The 20,018-nt window shown below is 40.2% G+C and overlaps 1 protein-coding gene and 1 non-coding gene across 3 annotated transcripts in view; one reads left to right on the top strand and one right to left on the bottom strand.

Moving 5' to 3' along the window:
* GRID2 (glutamate ionotropic receptor delta type subunit 2) overlaps positions 1-20,018 on the top strand; it is a 1,554,957-nt gene that overhangs the window by 1,489,862 nt on the left and 45,077 nt on the right. The window lies entirely within an intron of this gene.
* On the bottom strand, positions 1,041-1,112 carry TRNAE-UUC. Its single transcript has one exon. It is a non-coding gene; the product is annotated as a tRNA-Glu (tRNA).

Here is a 20,018-nt window from a genome sequence, read left to right as displayed (position 1 = left end):
TGCCTAAAGACGTTAAATGATTATAAGCATCTAAACCAAGATTTTTTTTTTTTAAGGCATGTACATAAAATAGCAAGCATACTTCCTTCAAAATGCCCTATGGTTTTTCCATTTCCATTATTTTTTAATCCCCTAAAATAACTTCAGTGTGTGCCAAATGACCCATTCTACTGCTTGCAAGGTCTGACATAATGTAGAACCTGACAGAGGGAAGGACACTAGGTGAGGCAGAGTCCTGAATTACTTCTTTGAGGTTTTTGTTGTTTTGTTTACTTTTCTGCCATGTTAAAGAAAAAGCCCAGAGGAAAACATAAGTCACTGTGATAAATTTATTGTATCTTCATATTTCATTGTAGTTGTCAACGAGTTCTTGCCAAGTAATGACTATTAAGTAAACCAGAGCAACTACTGGACAAAGTGTGCTCCAGCTCCAGTCATACTTGGCCTTAACTCAAAATATTCCCTTTGCTGACAGCTTTCTTCACTCTGTTAGGCGGATTACCTAAAGTGGGCAGAGGCGGGGATGCCAACCTTGTACTTTTCCTTGATTGTGTGTGTGTGTGTGTGTTTGTGTGTGAGAGAGAGACAGAGAGAGAGAGATTGGTGAGATTTTTAATACCCTTTCAGTTTTATTTTAAATTTGCATTTTGGTATTGTTCAAAATGTACTAGTTTCCTCTATGATACAGGGCTTTCAGAGGTTTGACCAAATTAGAAGACAGCTCATCAAAGTTGCAAGCTGTAAAGGAAATAATCCTTTACAAAATAAGATATGGATCAGAAAGGAGGGAGAGGTGTGGTTGAGATGATTTTCAAGGGGGAAGATGAAAGTTTAGTGACTGATAGGGTAATAGTCACAGTTAGTTTCCATGCTTCAAAGAGCTGGCCTGTCAACCATCTCTCTTTTTCTCACTCTTGGAATCAAGTAAATGAGGGGGAAGGGGGAGAAGAGGGAGTGGCCCTGAGCCAGTTAATGCTGTCATGGTTTGGGGTGTGTTTTGGGGTTTGTTTGTTTTTTCTGCATAGCTTGCCAGATCTCAGTTCCCTGACCAGGGATTGAACCTGGGCCACAGCCGTGAAAGTGCCAAGTCCTAACCACTAGACCACCAGGGAATTCCCTAAGTCATGGTTCTTCAATGAACCTCCATAAGGCTCTCTTTCTAAGGCTGTATATTCTCCCATCCCCATTCCAAAAATAAAACAAACCCCAAAACAGCAGTCTTTAAGCTGCATGACCTTACAAAAAATACTGCACTTGCCTGTTCTGGGTTTCTTAATATCCAGAAATGAACATAAAATCGGTAACAACCTCAGAGAGAGTGATTTTGAGACATGTAAGTGAATCACTGTAAAGTGAACAGGGCAAGTCAAGAGGTGGGTGCTCAATAAATGTGAGAAGCTATTACTATTATTACTGCCTGCAGCCACGTGGTAACCACATATCTATAGTTTTCCCCCTAAATTTTACCTTTTCTTCAACATAGTGATTGATTCATCCTATGCTTGGCGGCTCAGTAGTAAAGAACCTGCCTGCCAGTGCAGGACGTGTGGGTTCCATCCCTGGGTCGAGAAGATCCCCTGGAGAAGGAGATGGCAACCTGTGCCAGTACTCTTGCCTGAGAAATCCCACGGACAAAGGAGCCCGGCGGGCTGTAGTCCGCGGCATTGCAAAGAGTTGGACATGACTTAGAGACTAAACAACAATGTGCAGACTACTGTGCAAAGTACTGCCGAGCACACAAAAATCCCCCAGACACGACCAGCTGACCTGAGGAGCTTGCAGTCCTTTGGAAGAAGTAAAACAAATCACTTTAACAAGAGTCCCTAAAAATCGTAAGCACTTCTACAGAGAGTTCAAAAGACAGATAAATCAGTGATTTCCCCCAAGCCAGCATGATTATATGGAATCTCCTGAGGAGAGTGCTGTTTAGAAATATTGATTCCCAGATCCCAGCCCTGAATGAGTAAATCAGAATCTCTGGTTTGAGGACTTCCCTGGTGGCTGAGTGCAAATTCAATCCCTGGTCAAGGAGCTAAGATCTCACAGGCCTCATAGCCAAAAACCAAGACATAAAACAGAAAGGATGCTGTAACAGATTCAATAAAGACTTCACAAATGGTCTAAATCCAAAAAAAAAAAAAAAATCTTAAGAAAAAAAAAAAGAATATCTGGTTTGTAGCCAAGGAAATGCAAGTGATTTTAAGGCTCATCCAAGTGAGGAATCCCTAGAAAAGTCATATAGAGGTGGACATCAAGGCTTTCTGTTAAAAGTAGCCTAGACCAGGAATGGGGACACTTTCTAAGACTCAGAATGAAGGAGGAGTGATGTCACTTAAAAGTCATGAGGATGTTTCTACCCAGTGGCTTAGTCTTGAGAATTAGACAGGGGTAAATTTGATAAAGGGTTGGACACATATGGGGGCTTTCCTGGTGGCTCAGATGGTAAAGAATCTGCCCTCAATGCAGGAGACCTGGGTTCGATCCCTGATTTGGGAAGATCCCCTGGAGAAGGGCATGGCAACCCACTCCAGTATTCTTGCCTGGAGAATCCCCATGGACAGAGGAGCCTGATAGGCTGCAGTCCATGGGGTCACAAAGAGTCAGACATGACTGACTGACTAAGCACACTTGGACACATATGGAGAAGACTGGAAGAATTGCCGTGGGGATCTGTTACAGGGATAACTAGAGCTGAATTAAGCTGAGGGTCTATTATGTTGCAATATTTCTTACTGAATTTCCAAGTCCAGTTTACACCTTGGCTAAGGTCGTACTTCTCAAGCCCCCAAGAGTTTATACAAGTGAAAATGGACTGGCATTGTCAATACAGGCACATTTTTAATATTACTGACAATAAGATCAAGTATTGTGAATTCTGAGTATCAATTTGACAATTTGGTTGCCTCTAGCTAGTATAAAATCTAAGAAACTGATCTCATGAAATGTCTAGGATTCAGATTCTCATAAATAACAACAAATCTCCCCATTGTGTTCTCTCTTGCTCTGTGGCTGGCATCTGAATATATGAACTCCCTAAGGGTGAGAATAAGACTTCATAATTAAACTTATGTTGGTGTTGCTTTTCATGTATTTTTCTCTTTGGTGAGTGGACTATTTTATTCCTCTCATTTTTCCACATCAAATTCTCAGTGCTGTAATGGGCCTCCCACAGTTCCAGGCAGTTATTGGTTCTTGGGGGGAAGGCTCCTGTGGTATTATTGATGGCAGCCTTCGTGGGAAGGACAGTGATTTACTAAGTTGCTCCCCGTGCAGCTGTGAATTTGCTGCACGGTGACGGCCTTCAGTGGCCCCCTCGGTCTCAACTTGACAAGAGACCTAGGGAGTGATCTAGTTCTATTGAAATGAAAGTGTCCTCACCCCAAATCATATTCTGTCCCTCAAACTAAAACCAGGTCAACGAGAGGTTGGTAGAAACACTGTTAAGAACATAGTGAATGATGACCCTGAAATTGAGACTGTCCTTGCTGTCTCCACAGGGCCTCTGAGCCCTGGCTTGGCCTCCTAAAAGCTTCATGCTGTCTCCCTCACCACCTTCCTATTTTCCTAGGCTTTTCACAGCTGCCTGCTTTGTCACCCACAGTCTCAATCCTCCACACTTCGGCATTCTGTTTTCTTTTCTTGGCTAAAAGATCAGAATGGACATTGGACCCTAAGCATCGCTGTGGGTTTGGACTTAGTCCTTGTCTGTGGCAGTGCTCGGTTCTGAAAAGGCAAAGTGGAAGCCTAGAGCAGGTGGACTCCACAATGTCATCATGGGGGATCCACGTGAGTCTTTATAATGATTATAATGATAGCTACCTTGTGTCAAGAGCTTAATACATGTCAGATGACATGCTGAGCACTTTGCATAGACAAATACAACTTAAGATTGGAGTTATCTCGTTAGAAAAACTGAAGCTCAGAGAGGTCATATCCCTTTGCCAGTACCAACACAAGAGGTAATGAAACGAGGATTCCACTCATTTGTCTAACCCTAATACTCATACTTTCAACTGCTACACTCCCGCCCCTCCAGAAATCTCAGCCCAGAAATCTGTTCCCTTCCTTCACATGTCCTAAACCCTGATCTGTATGTCACTGTCATTCCTTAACTTCTCTTTGATCACCAGTTATGTATTATGCCTATGCTTTTCACACACCTGCATATTTGCAAATAGTTTTGGAGTTAGAATTCATATCATCCACTTATTTGTGCCCACTGAAACACCTAATGTATTGGTATCCTCAATTTGTTATAGGGATCTTTTCCGTAAATAAAAGTAATAAGACCAGCATGGGGTGGGAGGAGATGACAGGAGAGACTGAATAGTTACCACTGATCTCAAGGGGATGCTGGAACTCATTGCCATAATTTATTAGGTATACTCTCAGGATATTGTTTGCCCCCCTTCCCATCTGCATGTTTACAGGCAGCCTTTGCCCAGAGCTGAAGGAAAATAGAATCCAAATATTGACAAGAAAATTCAGAAATGTAGGAACTCTGCCCTGTGACCTTAGGTAATGATGAGTGACAAGAATAGGTAATGTCCGTGCTCCTCTTTCTTCTGCACTCTACCTGAGATGCTGATCCCAAAACCAGCTTATCTTGTTCATGCATCTTAGACTAATTCTCATGTATGAAAGGTCCTGGGGGATCTGTAAACCACCACTGAGACTCACTGAGAGGTAGCTTGGTATTTAATGGAACAAGGACTCTGGAAGCAATTCTTAGATCTTAATTTCATCTGATTCATGTTGCAGGTCATGCCTCACTGTGAGAACTGGAGACAAATGCTCTGTTTCTGTTATGAGTCCAGGAAAATCACTTCAAAGCACCGTTCCTTTAGCCTTATAGAGTGTAGCCTCTCCTAGAATGTAAGCCAACAAGGGTGTAAATAACCACGGAGTGGATCTGTTCCTCACAGTACCCTTGTTGCCATGGTAGTGTGCCTCTTCATTGTGTGTGGAATGCCATTACTTCCAGTGAACTACATAGCTTGAGTTTTAGCTTGGTGATCCCTTTATCATAGGGTTTTATCCTTTTTACTCACTTAGAAATGAATAGACACAGCATAGAATCCAGTATTGGTAAAGAATCTTCACAATGTGCCAATATTCTGATGAATTTAGTTGCTGGAAAATATGACTGGCTACCCAAACAAGGGGAAATTGTACCCCATGATCATTCATCAAGAATCTTAGAAATATTTCACATCCTCACTTATCTAGGTTGTTTTCGTTTCTAATTGGATATAGAATAGATATGAAAGGTTGATTATGTCAGGTTTGGGGTAGGGAAATAGCAGGCTTTACAAATGCTTCCATTTTGTACGTTACGTACACATGGTGTTACAAAACCTCTTTCTGCCTGAAGAGACCAGCCACACAGTCCCTCTCACAATTGTTATCAGAATTGAATGACACTCAATTTTTATCAAGCCTCTTCCCTGAGTTATTGAAGCCTCCCATAATATCATTAAGTGAGTAAACATTGTTGCGCATAAAGCTCTTGCTACTATGGAAAATAACAAGCAGCTCTCATGAGCTTGCATGGGGGAGCTGTGGGTGTCCACCTCCCTTTCACAGCAGCAGCATATACACCCCATTTCATTTTATCTAGACACCTAGACTTGTGGAAAGACAGACTTTATATCTATTGGCAAATTTTCTTTCTTAATAACTGCTGAAAACTTCACTCCAGTAAGCAGTTAGTCCTGCTGGTTGGAGAAAATAGATACATTATCTGAGGTAATAGATAAGTCTCATTAAGAAGATGGAATAGACTAATTCCCAGCATATCTCCCATGCGTGGGAAAACTAAATTGTGAAATAGAGCAGTAACACATCAATTATCCTTTCTGCACAGAATTAGAGTCTCACTGCTACATAGCATATTATGTAATTTTTTTATAAATTACCATTTACATCAGAGTATCTCTGCTGCCTCATAAAAAAAAAAAAGACAGCAGTCATCTATTCAAATAAGACTTATCCTAAAACTACTTAAGGAATCCAAGTATTCTTTAAATCCAAGTATTTAAAATGTACGTTCTTATTTATTATCATGTGCCCAAAGAGTGAGTATTTAGTATTAGCCTAAAAACAAATGCCACACATCTGACCATATTACACTTTGGATGAAAATTGGCTACCACCAGCTAAAGTAAAGCTAGCTATTAGGATTCACAATAAAGGTTTTGGAGATTGTTGAATAATGATCTATAGTCAGTTTTAGGTAATCTCTCAGTTTTTTTCAGTTTTGTCATAACAGATGATCATATGTGAATTACTTGAAACAGTTTCACTTCTTGAGCAGTTTAAATCTCTCTCGCACTTGTTTACACTATTTTTATTTGCAAATATTTTTATATGGATATAACCCCCCCCAGACACAGAAATTTCACATGATAAGAGTTACATGAATAGAGGTTTATAAATAAAACCTTTATTTAATAAAGTAAATGATTGAGGACTTATTTGTTTTAATTTGTGAGCTGTGTAACAAAAACAAAGTAATGTCAGTAGAAACGTCCTGCAAATTATAAAGTGATATTTTAAGGAAGAAAGGTATTTGTATGTAAGATGTTTTAAAACATCTTCAATATTGATAGGGAGAGAAGGAGCAGCATAAATTCTGCAGGTTCTGAGACTGAGACCAGTTTGATCCCAAACATGATTCAGAAGGAAAAAGGGCAGAAGTTCCAGAACTGGAAGAGCAACTGAATAAGCAAGTTGTTCTTAAGTGACAGTCATAGTCTGAAACATAACACTTGCTACTGTGCCGTGCTTCACAATCCATGTGTGTTAGTCTGCCCAGGCTGCTATAACAAAATACCACAAACTGGGTGGCTTGATCAGCAGAAGCTTGTTTCTCATGGTTCTGAAGGCTACAAGTCCCAGATCAAGGTACCTTTAAGGTAGGTTTCATTGTGAGGCCTCCTAGACAACACTGACCCAAAAGGCTGTCCCTACAGTGCCCATCATTCCAAAACCAAGGTTTGCTGACCCGTTTTCACGGTGTCTTTCACCACGCTGCCCTTGGGGAACACATAATCACACACAGGTCAATCATGCAGTAGTGTAATTGCAGATAATCATCCAAGAAACAGTTTGGGCTTTTATTTTTCCCCCATTTATAGAAATATAGCATGTTCAGGCTCCTGATAGAAAAAGTTAGAAAGTAGAATTCACTTTCTAAAATGTTTAAAATGGAGAGCCTCATTATTTTTCTGTGGTTCTAGTCTTTTGAGAAAACTTTATGTTACATGACTATCTTAATGCTCTCAACTTTAAAAAATTGAAGCAATTTCCGGGAGAGCTGGAATAATGCTAAATATAACACAATACACCTATAAAGGTTGAATAATTTTTAATCCTTTAAACTTTCCATCTATGAAAATATGAGTAAAATGTAGTAAAATTGTTTTTTTAAGTTGTACTTTTATCAATGATCTAATTCTTGGCTGAGAATTTTATATACTGAATTTCTCCACCAACTTTAATACAAATATACCTTGAGGATTTTTAAGTATATGTCAATATACAACCTCTAAGTTAAGCAGCATAAAAGAACTAGCGCGGGTAGCCATTCTCTTCTCCAAGGGATCTTCCCAACACAGGAATTGAACCCAGGTCTCCTGCATTGCAGGCATATTCTTTACCGTCTGAGCTACCAAGGAAGTGCCAGTTATTAAAGTACCTACTACTAACACAGGTCTTAGAAAAACAACTTACTTCCATATGTTTAAGTTGTTATTCAACTTACAAAAACTTCAATGTTTATGAAAATATTCATGAAAATGTTTGCTCGTTCAAAAGTTTCCTTTTCCATCATCTTCTGTCTCCTAGGCTATGCCAAAGAAACATATCACAGCTTTATCCTTTTATACACAATGCAAATATCAAGATCCCACTTAATTTAAGGTGTAGTTGTCAGACTCAAAGACATGAAAATATTCATGAAATGTATACAATACACTAAGCAAAATAAGTTTGACTTTATGACCCTTTTTCATAAACAGGCATCTGAAAGGTCTGGATGAGAAGATTTTTTATTGCCTGAAGACGGACTGTAAGCAGAGATGATCACTGCCAGTTTCTCACTGCAGAATGAAAGAATTTTTCCCCTTTACCCTATAACCTAAATATCACATTGAGCTTAAGGATGATACTGACATTTTAAAAGATCACCCAAAGTGTTCTCTTTCCAATTGCAATTATGCCCTCTATCTCAGTGAGACCCATTGTCAGGGGTCTTTTCAGCTCTCCAACGTCTTTCTGGCTTGCTTTCATTATCCTGATTATCTATTCATTTGCCGCCCAGCACTCCTTTTATGAAAGATCATGTCTGCCATTTCTGTAATGAGTGCTTGACTTTTACTGCCAGCATAAACACATAAAATATATAATAATTAAAGTTCACTAGTCACCAAAGTCTTGAGATCCATCATGTTACTAATTTGATTTTTCAAGTAATTGCTTCTCTGTGAACAAGACTGATTTTGCCCCCTTAGACAGTGCAAGACTTGGGGTGGGAGGAGATGACTCTACCTAGAGAAAGCGATTTTAATGAGCACCATATATGTCAACTTTAAGGTTCATCTTCAACCAAATAGCATGTCTATAAAATATGATGATTCTTGGCCACAACAAAAATCTCATCAGTGTTGGAACATAAAATTATTTTAAGTGTTAAAGCTTAAAATGCACAGTTTTCAAAACAGTTAAATGTTATTCAATAAGTATTATACCTTTGGTAGGCTATTGTTTAAGGAAAATTTTCAATGCATTAATGACCACAGAAGTTTGCCTAACATAAATAGAAACTTCACAATATGTTGACTTACACTGAGTAAGGACTTACTTATTTTGAACACACTGCCTTGTTTTGATAACATTGGCAAAATCCCTTAAGTGCCTCATGATAATGAATTCATCTGACGTTTATTCTAATCACAGAGAGATTAATGAACTCATGTGATATTCATGGAGCTCTCTTGGGACAACAGGATGTGTTACACAAACTGTAATGTTTGTTAATGGATACAATGGAATACATGTTATCCAAGGCTCTTGAGTAGTCAAATCCTCAGCTAATAAAGTGCCCAGAAATCAAGAGACAGCTCCCAATTATACAGGTTTTCTTTAGGGATGCCAGAAATCTTGACAGCAAATTCAAAAACCACACAGAAGTCAGAAGACCCGAGTTTGAGAGCGAGCTGCATCACTTACCAGCCCTGCAACCTTAGGAAATTTTCTCCACCTCTTAGTCTCAATCTCCTCAGTTTTAAAATGAGAACTTAATAACATCAGACTTCTTAAGGCCTTAGAAAGAATAAGGAGTAAGGCGGGGGGGAGGGATCAATCAATCATTCAATCAGTCACTATAATTCCTCCCTCACAAAGTTATTTTAAGTAAATCAAATGAGAGGCAATGTTTTTGCTAAGTGCTTTATAAACTTTGCAGCCTTGTGCATGCATTTATTATTGTTGTTCCTTTGGAAAATAGGCCTTCTGGATGAATTCACACTTTATTTCCCATACATAGAGAAATGGATGACTTAGTTACTACATAAGGACATTGAACACTGCTTTCTTAATAAGAAAACCAGATCTGACCAATTAAAGATTTTATCAAGTTACATTCTTCAAATTAGAAAGTGAGATAACAGGTTTGAACCAAGACAGGAAACTTCTCTTTTTATGCAGGTCTCGGCTATGCGGCAGTCTTCAGCAATAACTGAGCTTGTAATTAAATCCAGCCCTGTTGACTCGGCCCTGTGGTGGGGGGTGGGCGGGTCCCTTCACCTCGCTGGGCAGGAGTTCCATGTGATCTCATGGCCCTGAGCCCTTCTGGTCACGCTGTCATTCTCATTCATTGTCTGGAGTAACTCTTTACCAACCCTGAAAAAATTCTAATTAGTTTACAGTATTTCTAGTCATGAATAATTAAAAAGCATTTTTATATCTTTTGATTAAAAGACACAACACCTTTTCTGCCTCATTCAATTTTCTTTCCCATTCTTAGTCAATCATGGTCACTTCCCTGGTATTTCTTTTAGTGGTATATCTGTTCATATCTCTTTGACTACAGTTGTTCCAGTTGCCTGGAAGATGAATCAGCAAATGTTGACTCAGTCAACAAATACTACATGATCTTGAATAATTAAGGCAGTCACTCTTGGAACCTGGGTGGGCCCAGTCTCAGGATAAATGTTCAGATGTATGTTTTAGGATAATCAGAAAACCAAGGATATCGAAAATTCACTTGAATTCTTTCTCAACATGGTAGAATACAAAATCAACACATGATAGCTCTGTATTCATTTAAAGACACACATATATTAACAGCAAGCATTACCACTTATTCTCATATGCAAATATACAGTCTAAAGAAATGGAATGAGTCAAAAACTCTGGTTTTAAAACAGACTCTGATGCTTTCTAATGATGTGACTTTGGCCAAATCATTTAAGTCCTCTGAACTTCAACATCTTCATCAGTGAAGTGGAAACTTGTTGACTTCATGGAGTTATTTGCTATGGGGTTTCTAAAGCAGTCAGCAATTAGAACCATCAAGCCAAACTGTCTTGGGTCTGTTTCTGAAACTACAAAGGCAGAGTTAAGTAGCTGCAATGGAGACCGTGTGGCCCTCAAAGCCTAAAGCATTAACTATTGTGCCCCTAACACAAAAGTTTTGCTGACCCCTGCTCTGCGTGCATACTCAGTCATGTCCGACTCTGCAACCCCATGGAGCCCACAAGGCTCCTCTGTCCGTGGAATTCTCCAGGCAAGAACACTGGTGTAGGTTGCCATCTCCTACTGCAGAGAATCATCCCAACTCAGGGATTGAACCCACGTCTCTTGTGTCTCCTGCATTGGCAGGTAGATTCTTTACCTCTGGGCCACCTGGGAAGCGCCAACCCCTGCTCTGAAAGGGGATATTTGTGAATTCATTTAAAATGCTGTATTCCCCTCTATGATTTTAGGCAATCTCAGTGGATTGAATAAGCAAGTGGCATTTAATTCAACTAACTGGAAGAGCTAGTTAATAAACTTCAAATTAAACAAAAGAAATCCTGCCAATAGCCTCCTTTAGGCTATTGGTGTTACTGAGCTATTAGGTGTTATCAATAAATATTTGTTGTATCTAATACTCCTAACTGATCATTTAGAGATTTTACTTTTAAAAAAAATCAACTAATGTCTGATTCACAGGAAGTTGATAGAATTTTTTTTACAACTCTAATCTTTAAAAAATGATAACAAACATGCCAATCAGAGGGTCACTCCACTTAATCAAATGCTAAATCTGAGTCTTTGATAAGCGTTTTGGCTTTGGTCCAAGTTTACCTACATATTCCAAGACCATAACTAAAGAAGCAATGAAGAATGAGAAACCTTTTGAGCTCCCGTTTTTTGAAAATCCTCTGCATGCTATTGTTAATTCTTTCTCAGTATCCATAGAGAGGAAAACTTTGTGAACACCCAGCAAATGATTTAGTGTGTGTGTGTGTGTGTGTGTGTGTGTGTGTGTGTGTGTGACTCTTTGGGACTCCATGGACTATGGACTATAGCTTGCCAAGCTCCTCTGTCCATGGGATTTTCCAGGCAAGAAAAGAATACTGGAGTGGGTTGCCATTTCCTACTCCAGAGGATCTTCCTGACCCAGGGATCAAACTCACATCTCTTGCATCTCCTGCATTGGCAGATGGATTCTTTACCACTAGTGCCACCTTTTCCAGGTCAAAACAGATCTACTTGCTGTGTCAAAAAAATACTTTTTTTTTTCAGTTATCCCCAAATTTCTTTCTGAGTGACAAATAACATTAACATTACTAAGAGACTCCTAAATGTATTTTTAATTTGGTTACATCAAACTCATAAGTATGTAGCAAATAAATGTTTTGAGATATTAAAAGATGTATTTTCATCTTCACAGTCTCTATCTCTGAGTTGCCTCAGTACTTCCAAATTGAGGAAATGCCTGAAGGTATCGATCAAAGAGTTTCTATCATTATGTAGCTAAAATTCCCTTTTACTATGGTGAAATGCCAAGAAAATTTTAGTCCTGGGGTATAAGAAGGATATCCAGGGAATCTGTACCTCTTCTGGCCAGAGGTTTCCAGGAGAGGGAAAGGGAAGGGAAAGGAAATGGGCAAGTGGAGAGACAGACATCTGGTAGATTAAAAGGCACAAGAGTAGAGGACTTGATACTTTCCTTCCCATTAGAGTTTTCTTATTTTTTGTTCAAAACATTCATTTTAAAAAATTTTTTAATTGGAGTATAATTGCTTTACAATATTGTATCAGTTTCTGCTGTCAGTTCAGTTCAATCGCTCAGTCATGTCCGACTCTGCAACCCCATGGACCTTCCTGTCCATCACCAACTCCCCGAGCTTGCTCAAACTCATGTCCGTTGAGTCAGTGATGCCATCCAACCTTCTCATCCTCTGTCATCCCCTCCTCCTCCTGCCTTCAATCTTTCCCAGCATCAAGGTCTTTTCTAATGAGTCAGTTCTTCGCATCAGGTGGCCAAAGTACTGGAGCTTCAACTTTAGCATCAGTCCTTCCAGTGAATATTCAGGATTGATTTCCTTTGGGATTGAGTGGTTTGATCTCCTTGCAGTCCAAGGGACTCAGGAATCTTCTCCCAACACCACAGTTCAAAAGCATCAATTCTTTGGCATTCAGCTTTCTTTATGGTCCAACTCTCACATCCATACATGACTACCGGAAAAACCATAGCTTTGACTAGACGGACCTTTGTTGGCAAAGTAACATCTCTGCTTTTTAATATGCTGTCTAGGTTTGTCACAGCTGTACAAACATAGCTAGTTTCTGCTGTAGAACAACAGGAATCAGCTACTTATACATATATCCCGTCTGTCTTGAGCATCCCTCCCACCCAGTGTTTCTTAGGGGTGCTCCCTGGGCCCATCAGGTTCTGCACCAACAGAGAAGACCTCAGAAGTTTGAGACGCCAGGGTCACACTGTCGGGAGAAAGCAGAGGAAGTTCCACTTTCATTCCCAGGCCTCCCTTCCTCCCATGTGGGAGAAAAGTTGAGGAAGAGCACATAGACCACCCTTGGGACCCCCAGTGATGACAAGGGGACACTAGAGTAGTGGCTAAAGGACACTAGTCAGGGGCCGGATGAAGAAAAGGGAGAGAGGTTATAGCATGGCAGAGGCTGGGTGAGCAGGGAGGAGGCTACACACACTGGAGAAGCTGAGAAAGACATTAGCCAAGTTCAACAGACTCAACAGGCTTCCCTGGTGGCTCAGTGGCAAAGAATCTGCCCTCAGTGTGGGAAACACGGGCTCAATCCCTGGGTTGGAAAGATCCCCTGGAGAAGGGAATGGCAACCCACTCCAGTACTCTTGCCTGGAGAATCCCATGGACTAAGGAGCCTGGTGGGCTGCAGTCCATGGGGGTCACAAAGAGTTGGACATGACTGAGCGTGCACGCACACACACACACACACACACACATGACTGAGCGTACACACACACACACACACAATGACTGAGCGTACACACACACACACACACACACACACGACTGAGCGTACACACACACCCCACACCACCCCCCCCCCCCCCCAAGACTTGATGCCTCGGCTGACTTTAGCAGCAGTCACCAGTCAGTATCTACCGGCTGGGCCCAGCCCCAAGGAATCTCAAAGGAGAGCTGCCAGGGCAGGTCCAGGGACCAGCAAGAGTCCAGCTGCCCCTCACACCAAACACCCACGTAGGCGACATGACGTCATCTCCCATGAACCCTGACGCCATCTTGGAAAAGACCAAAGGAACCGGGCGGAATGGGGAAGATGGAGTAATTCATTCAAGTCAATTGAGCTGAAGCTAGAGACATGTTAAATTATTAGAGCAGATTAAATTTTAACTCCTAGAGCTAATTTTAGTTTGGTTCCCACTGCTCAGCGGGCCCATTCCTCCTGAGGAAAATCAATTACATTCTAGAGAAATGCTGTATTTTTTGTACACCCAAATTGTAGCATGAATAAATTTGCAATCATGCTACAATTATATCATGTGGTTTGAAGGAACACATTGATGAAAATTTTACTTGGAGTCTAACACATCTCTGAACTAGAAGAGATGGGTCTTCTCCAAATAGTTGCGTGTTAGAGGCTGTATAGGGTAGCAGAGGGGAAAGTACTGGGGGACAGACCTGAGTTCTAGCCCCAACTGAACTATTTACTCTGTGTCAGTCAGTAAGAAAATCATTTAATCTCTACAGCAGTGCTTCCCCACAGATGTGTCTTAGAAGATGCACAGAATATTGCTAAAATATCGATCCCGTCAGCCCTCAGGACAGCCAAGGGATGGCCTGCAGTGGCTGGAACCCTGGCATGTTTACCTCTGGCTGCAAAGAGCCTCTGATGACCCTAATATGTAAATTATTTTGTGTGTGTTGAATGTGATGATTTGGGAGTATGACTGTTCTCTCTGGTTCAGTTTCCCCATCCATAGGCTGAGTGGAGGGAAGTAGAGAGAATAAATGATGTCTTCAGTCCTTTAGGAGCTTCTCTGGTGTCTCAGACAGTAAAGAATCCGCCCACAGTACAGACCCCGGTTCGACCCCTGGTTCGGGGAGATACCCTAGGGAAGGGCATAGCAACCTACTCCAGTGTTCTTGCCTGGAGAGTTCCATGGACAGAGGAGCCTGGTGGGCTACAGTCCATGGGGTAGCGAAGAGTCCGATATGACTGAGCCACTAACACTTTCACTTTCAGCCTTTTAATTTAGTAGTTTATACTTCTGTGAACATGACAGGGAAATTCCAGTTGCAAAAGAATCACAGAAATTCCTGTGTACATAGCATAAAAAAAAAGAAATTCTGCCTTTATTCTTTTTAATTCCCGATTACCCCTAAGTTCTTTCCCAGCAGAAGCAACTAAAAAGTCAGCTGTCCTCTAACCAGTGTCTTTTTTAAAGCTCAGCAGGAATTTAAGAGCCAGAAACCTAGCAAAATTAGAAAGGACACCATAGACTACTACAGTTTTCAAAGGCAAAATCGAAGTTACCTATGCAGGGTTAGAAATTTGCATCTGTCTTTCAGCAACCTGTTCTTTCACAAATATATTAATTTGAAAATCAATTTCTAGAGTAGTGATGAAGGATGTTAAGTGGTCAATAATTAATGCAATTCTCACACACAAATGAGGTTGTTATCTTCAAAGTAAGTAAAAAGCTTTTCAAGATAAATGCCTCAAACCTGTGGAGTATTTTTTATTTGAATATGAAAGAAGGCTGTTTTCCTTCTCCCTGAAATTTGCACACTTATATCAATAATGCAAGCAGGATTGATCTATTAGCCGTTTTCAAATTCAAGCGAGGTTTTATGGACTTCTGAGATTTTTCTGTTCAATGAGATTACAAATGCTTTCATACTTTTGGACAAAAGAAGGAAATGCAATATTCTTGTCTGTGGATCATGAATCATGCACTGACTCATCGGGAATATAATTCTCCATTAAGAAGATGTACCAGAACAGGTTCAGAGAAAGAATGGTTGTCACACATGCTGGCAATAATAATTCTAGCTTTTGAGTTTGGGTAGCCTACTAAGTGCCAAGCAATGAACAAGATGCTTTTGTTTATGGTCTCATTAATTCTCAACATCATAACTCTCCAAAGTCAGCATATCATCACTTTGCAGTAAAATGGCAGGAATTTTCCTGACTACACTCCAAGAAGAGGTTTTACGTATCCAATCATCACAGTCTAAAATCCAACTTTGTTTTCATTCATTTAAGTGTTTACAGCACCAAAAAGTTTATACTTTCACGTTTCAAACCCACAGGTTAACTGTGAGTGGTACTTTGCTCTCTGTGAGCAAAGACTGCCATCTTGTGGAAATTTCACATATAACAAGAACAATCATTCCATGGGATTAAACTTTCTCTTTGCACTGCTGCTGCTGCTGCTAAGTCACTTCAGTCGTGTCCGACTCTGTGCTACCCTATAGACGGCAGCCCACCAGGCTCCCCCGCCCCTGGGATTCTCCAGGGAAGAACACTGGAGTGGGTTGCCATTTCCTTCTCCAATGCATGAAAGTGAAAAGTGAAAGTAAAGTCGCTCAGTCATGTCCAACTCAGCGACCTCATGGACTGCAGCCTACCAGGCTCCTCCGTCCATGGGATTTTCCAGGCAAGAATACAGGAGTGGGGTGCCATTGCCTTCTCCTCTCTTTGGACTAGAAGTTTGCAACTAGATTTTTGCATTATTACATACACACACGAAACAACAGTGTTGCTTATGAATAAATGGCCAATTTCTCCTTTAAGTGTGATTTTTAAGTCTCTTTTTAAACATACCAGAGCTTTTGAAGCTTTGAAAAAAAGAATCTTATTAATTGTAAGGACTCATCCCATTATTCTTGAAGGCAGTGCATTAGATTTTGCTAAACTTTCTTTACCTAATCCTTAAATAGTTTTAGTTAGATAATAGAAAGGAAAGTGTAGTATAACTATTCTGAGGGAATTTCAAAGATCATTGTATTGTGTGGAAAAAATGTATAGCAGCACTCTGGGCTTAGATAACACTGTTTCTTCAGAGCCCTTGTAATCCGGGTCAGTCTGTGTTCCTGGAATTTGCTGTGGGCTGGTCAGAGCCTGACTGAGGAATTCTATGGCCCAGTTTGTCTGTATATCCCCAAAGACAGGGTCTTCTGCAATGCCTCAGTTACCTGTGCTTTATAAGAAAAACCAATAAAGATATTTTTGCGATGTGATGGTACTTGAAGGTGCATAGAGAAGTCTCTTTTCTTTTTTCTTTTACTAGAGTGTGTGTGGAAGTTTAACTTTTTTTTTTTTTTTGACTGGCCTGGGTCTTCATTGCCTTGTGCAGGCTTTCTCTAGTTGCAGCATATGGGCTCTAAGGCACATGGGCTTCAATAGTTACAGCTCACAGGCCCAAGAGTACTGGGGCTTCAGTACAGTTCTTGGGCTCCAGAGCATTGGCTCAGTAGTTGTGGCTCACATACTTAGCTGATCTGCAGGATGTATAATCTTCCCAGACCGGGGATCGAACCCATGTTCCCTGTATGGGCAGACAGATTCATATCCACTGCACCACCAGAGAAGTCCCAGAAGTCTTTTTTTTCCCCTCAATAACTCCTTCTACCAGTTTGCTGAAACTAAAAAACTCCTTCCACCAGCTTGCTAAACCTAAAAAATTCTACCGTTTTAAACACATTCTTTAGACTTAGTAAAGGCCCTTTACTCCTATGGGAATAAAAATGGGTGATATAGAATATCTATATCTCAATGATTATTTTTAAAACCAAGTTATTTTCCAGGTGTTGAAATAATAAAGACACATCATAAGTGGTACATGATACCACTAAGAAGAAAGAGTAAGCAATAATCCTTTCCTGAATGAATATGTGAAGGAATGAAAGAATAAATTAGCATGAATTGAGCACTGAAATGATTTCAGTGTTGCCCAGAGCATGCTAGCTGAATGTACAGTTGTGGCTTAACATAAATTTTGTACCCAACTCAATGCCTGAAGTGAAATCACTATTTAGATATGTATTGAATAAATAGATGAATCGGTGGAAATGGAATAAATTAGAAAGTAGGATTAATGATAAGAAATGATAAATAGACTCTGGAGGTAGGGTTCATTTACCAAAAACTGTGTTGAACATATTCAATCCATAAATATATGCTTGCTCCATGGGGATAAGGGAGGGAGGCTAAAGAAAGAGGGTAGACATTGTATAGTTATGGCTGATTTGCATTGTTGTGTGGCAGAAACTAACATAACATTGTAAAGCTATTGTCCTCCAACTAAAAATAAATTTTAAAAAATAAAATTAAAAAATTTTAAATTAAATTAAAAATAAGTAAATATATGCCTGCTCCATGTTAGGAAGTATGGAAGATGGTGAGTACATATTCTTGGAGGGGAACAGACATTAATCAAGTAACCACAAATAATTACAAATGATGATAACTGCTGTCTATGAAGGAAAACTCTTCCACTTCCACAGACACTGACCAATATCATGTAGCAGGAATAGAAAGACAGGGAAATTTGGGAGCTCATTTTGTATTCAGATGTGTTCTCATTAAGAAGATGCTGCTGTAGTTTCTTTTCATTTTTACAGGTACCTATAACTTCACATTTAAGAAGAAGTTATTTCTTTTAGTGATGACTGTTTTTTCTTTCAATATATTCAGTAGTGCCCTGACTACCTAGCGTCTTTCGGTAGGCAAATACCTACAGTGTCAGTTTACTAATGGTATCTGAATGATATTCGTAGATAAGCCAAGCAAGCAACTTTGAGGATGTGGGTGATGGTGCCTCACAGGCCCACAGAGAGTTGCTCCTATGACTCAAGCAACTATTTCTCAAATGTATTCCTCAAAATTTTAGCTCTAGAGAAAATAAGAAAAGGGGGATGAAAGTCTTTCAAATTTAGGAAATGTTGGAGTAAACAAAATCATACACGTTTTCTTTTCTATAGGTCTTCTCAAAGCCTTTAATAGGCTGCCTTATTTTGGTAAATTTCCAAGAGAGTGTTGCTCAGAGTTGATGACCACAAGACCCTTTTTTTTTTTTGCAGAAACCCTCTAGGGACTAGGGTCCCTTGGAACACGCTTTTGCAAATGACCTTAATCTGGGATGGAGGCTGGAATAAGGGTGAAATAGAATCCATTAACACTCATAATCATTTTAGTAAATTCACATGTACTGCCCCTTTTGAGCAACACTCTGAAGCAACAGAACTTTAGACCCATCAATTTCATGAGGAAGATGCCCAAGTTGTGAGGGAGGCTCCAATGCAATGTTGATCCCTGAGTGTCAGCAGCGGGCACCAGGGGTGAGGCTGTGGGAAAACCCAAAGGTAGATGACAGAGATGTAAGTCAGAGAAAGACAAATATCATATGATATCACTTATATGCGGAATCTTTAAAAAATGGTACAAATGAACTTATTTACAGAATAAATAGACTCACACACATAGAGAATGAACTCATGGTTATGGGACAGGAAGGGAGAGATGGATAGATCGGGAGTTTGGGATTGACATGTACACACTGCTATATTTAAAATAGTTAACCAAGAACCTATGGTATAGCACAGGAAATGCTCTCAATATTCTGTAATAACCCAAATGAAAAAAGAATTTGAAAAAGAATAGATACATGTATATGTATATCTGAATCACTTTGCTATATACCTGAAACTAACACAACATTCTTTTGGAGTAATTATACTCCAAAAATAAAGGCTTAACTCTCCATCATAGCCTTAGAGCTGGTATTACTCTTGTTTAGCTCTGGTTGAATGTCGATTATCATTAAGCTCATACTTACAGACACGTGGATGACATGAACAGGTAAAAAAGGTGAATGCATCACCGAAAGTGGGTTATTTATTCCATCCAGATTGGCTTAGTACTTCTCTCTAAAGTTTTAAGCAGCCTGTCCTCAGATAATACAAGAACTGGGATAAGAGTACAATATGGGTCCACATATCCTAAATCTGGGCTTCCCTGTGGCTCAGACGGTAAAGAATCTGCCTGCAATACAGGAGACCTGGGTTCAATCCATGGATTGGGAAGATCCCCTGGAGGAGGGCATGGCAACACACTCCAGTATTCTTGCCTGGAGAATCCTAACTACAAGAATCAGGTTAAATTCTGCTAGATAAAATATGTTCTGTCCTCTTATATTGATAAATGTACCTTCATGACCCCTAGGACATCAGGTCTGGGTTTCTAATTCGTGACCAGCTAAGAGTTCCGTGCTGACTCAGTGGCACAAGGAGTGGACCTCTGGTTCCCCTTCCACCCACACAGGGAGGGGTTTCCCACACAGAGGTGTGTGTGCCTGAGCTTGCACGTTGAACTCTGTCGGCACCCCCCAAACACCACCGTGGAAACCTGTATGTATCCCTCGCTGTGAGACCTGCTCTCATAATGAGACATGGAAATAGGCCTTTATGGGCCCTGGTGGGGTACTCTGAGCTGCCTGGGCA

The sequence above is a fragment of the Cervus elaphus genome, chromosome 17, assembly GCF_910594005.1.
Source record: "Cervus elaphus chromosome 17, mCerEla1.1, whole genome shotgun sequence".
NCBI lineage: Eukaryota > Metazoa > Chordata > Mammalia > Artiodactyla > Cervidae > Cervus > Cervus elaphus.
The sequence above is the reverse complement of the archived record's forward strand: the minus strand, read 5'-3'. Positions and strand labels throughout refer to the sequence as shown.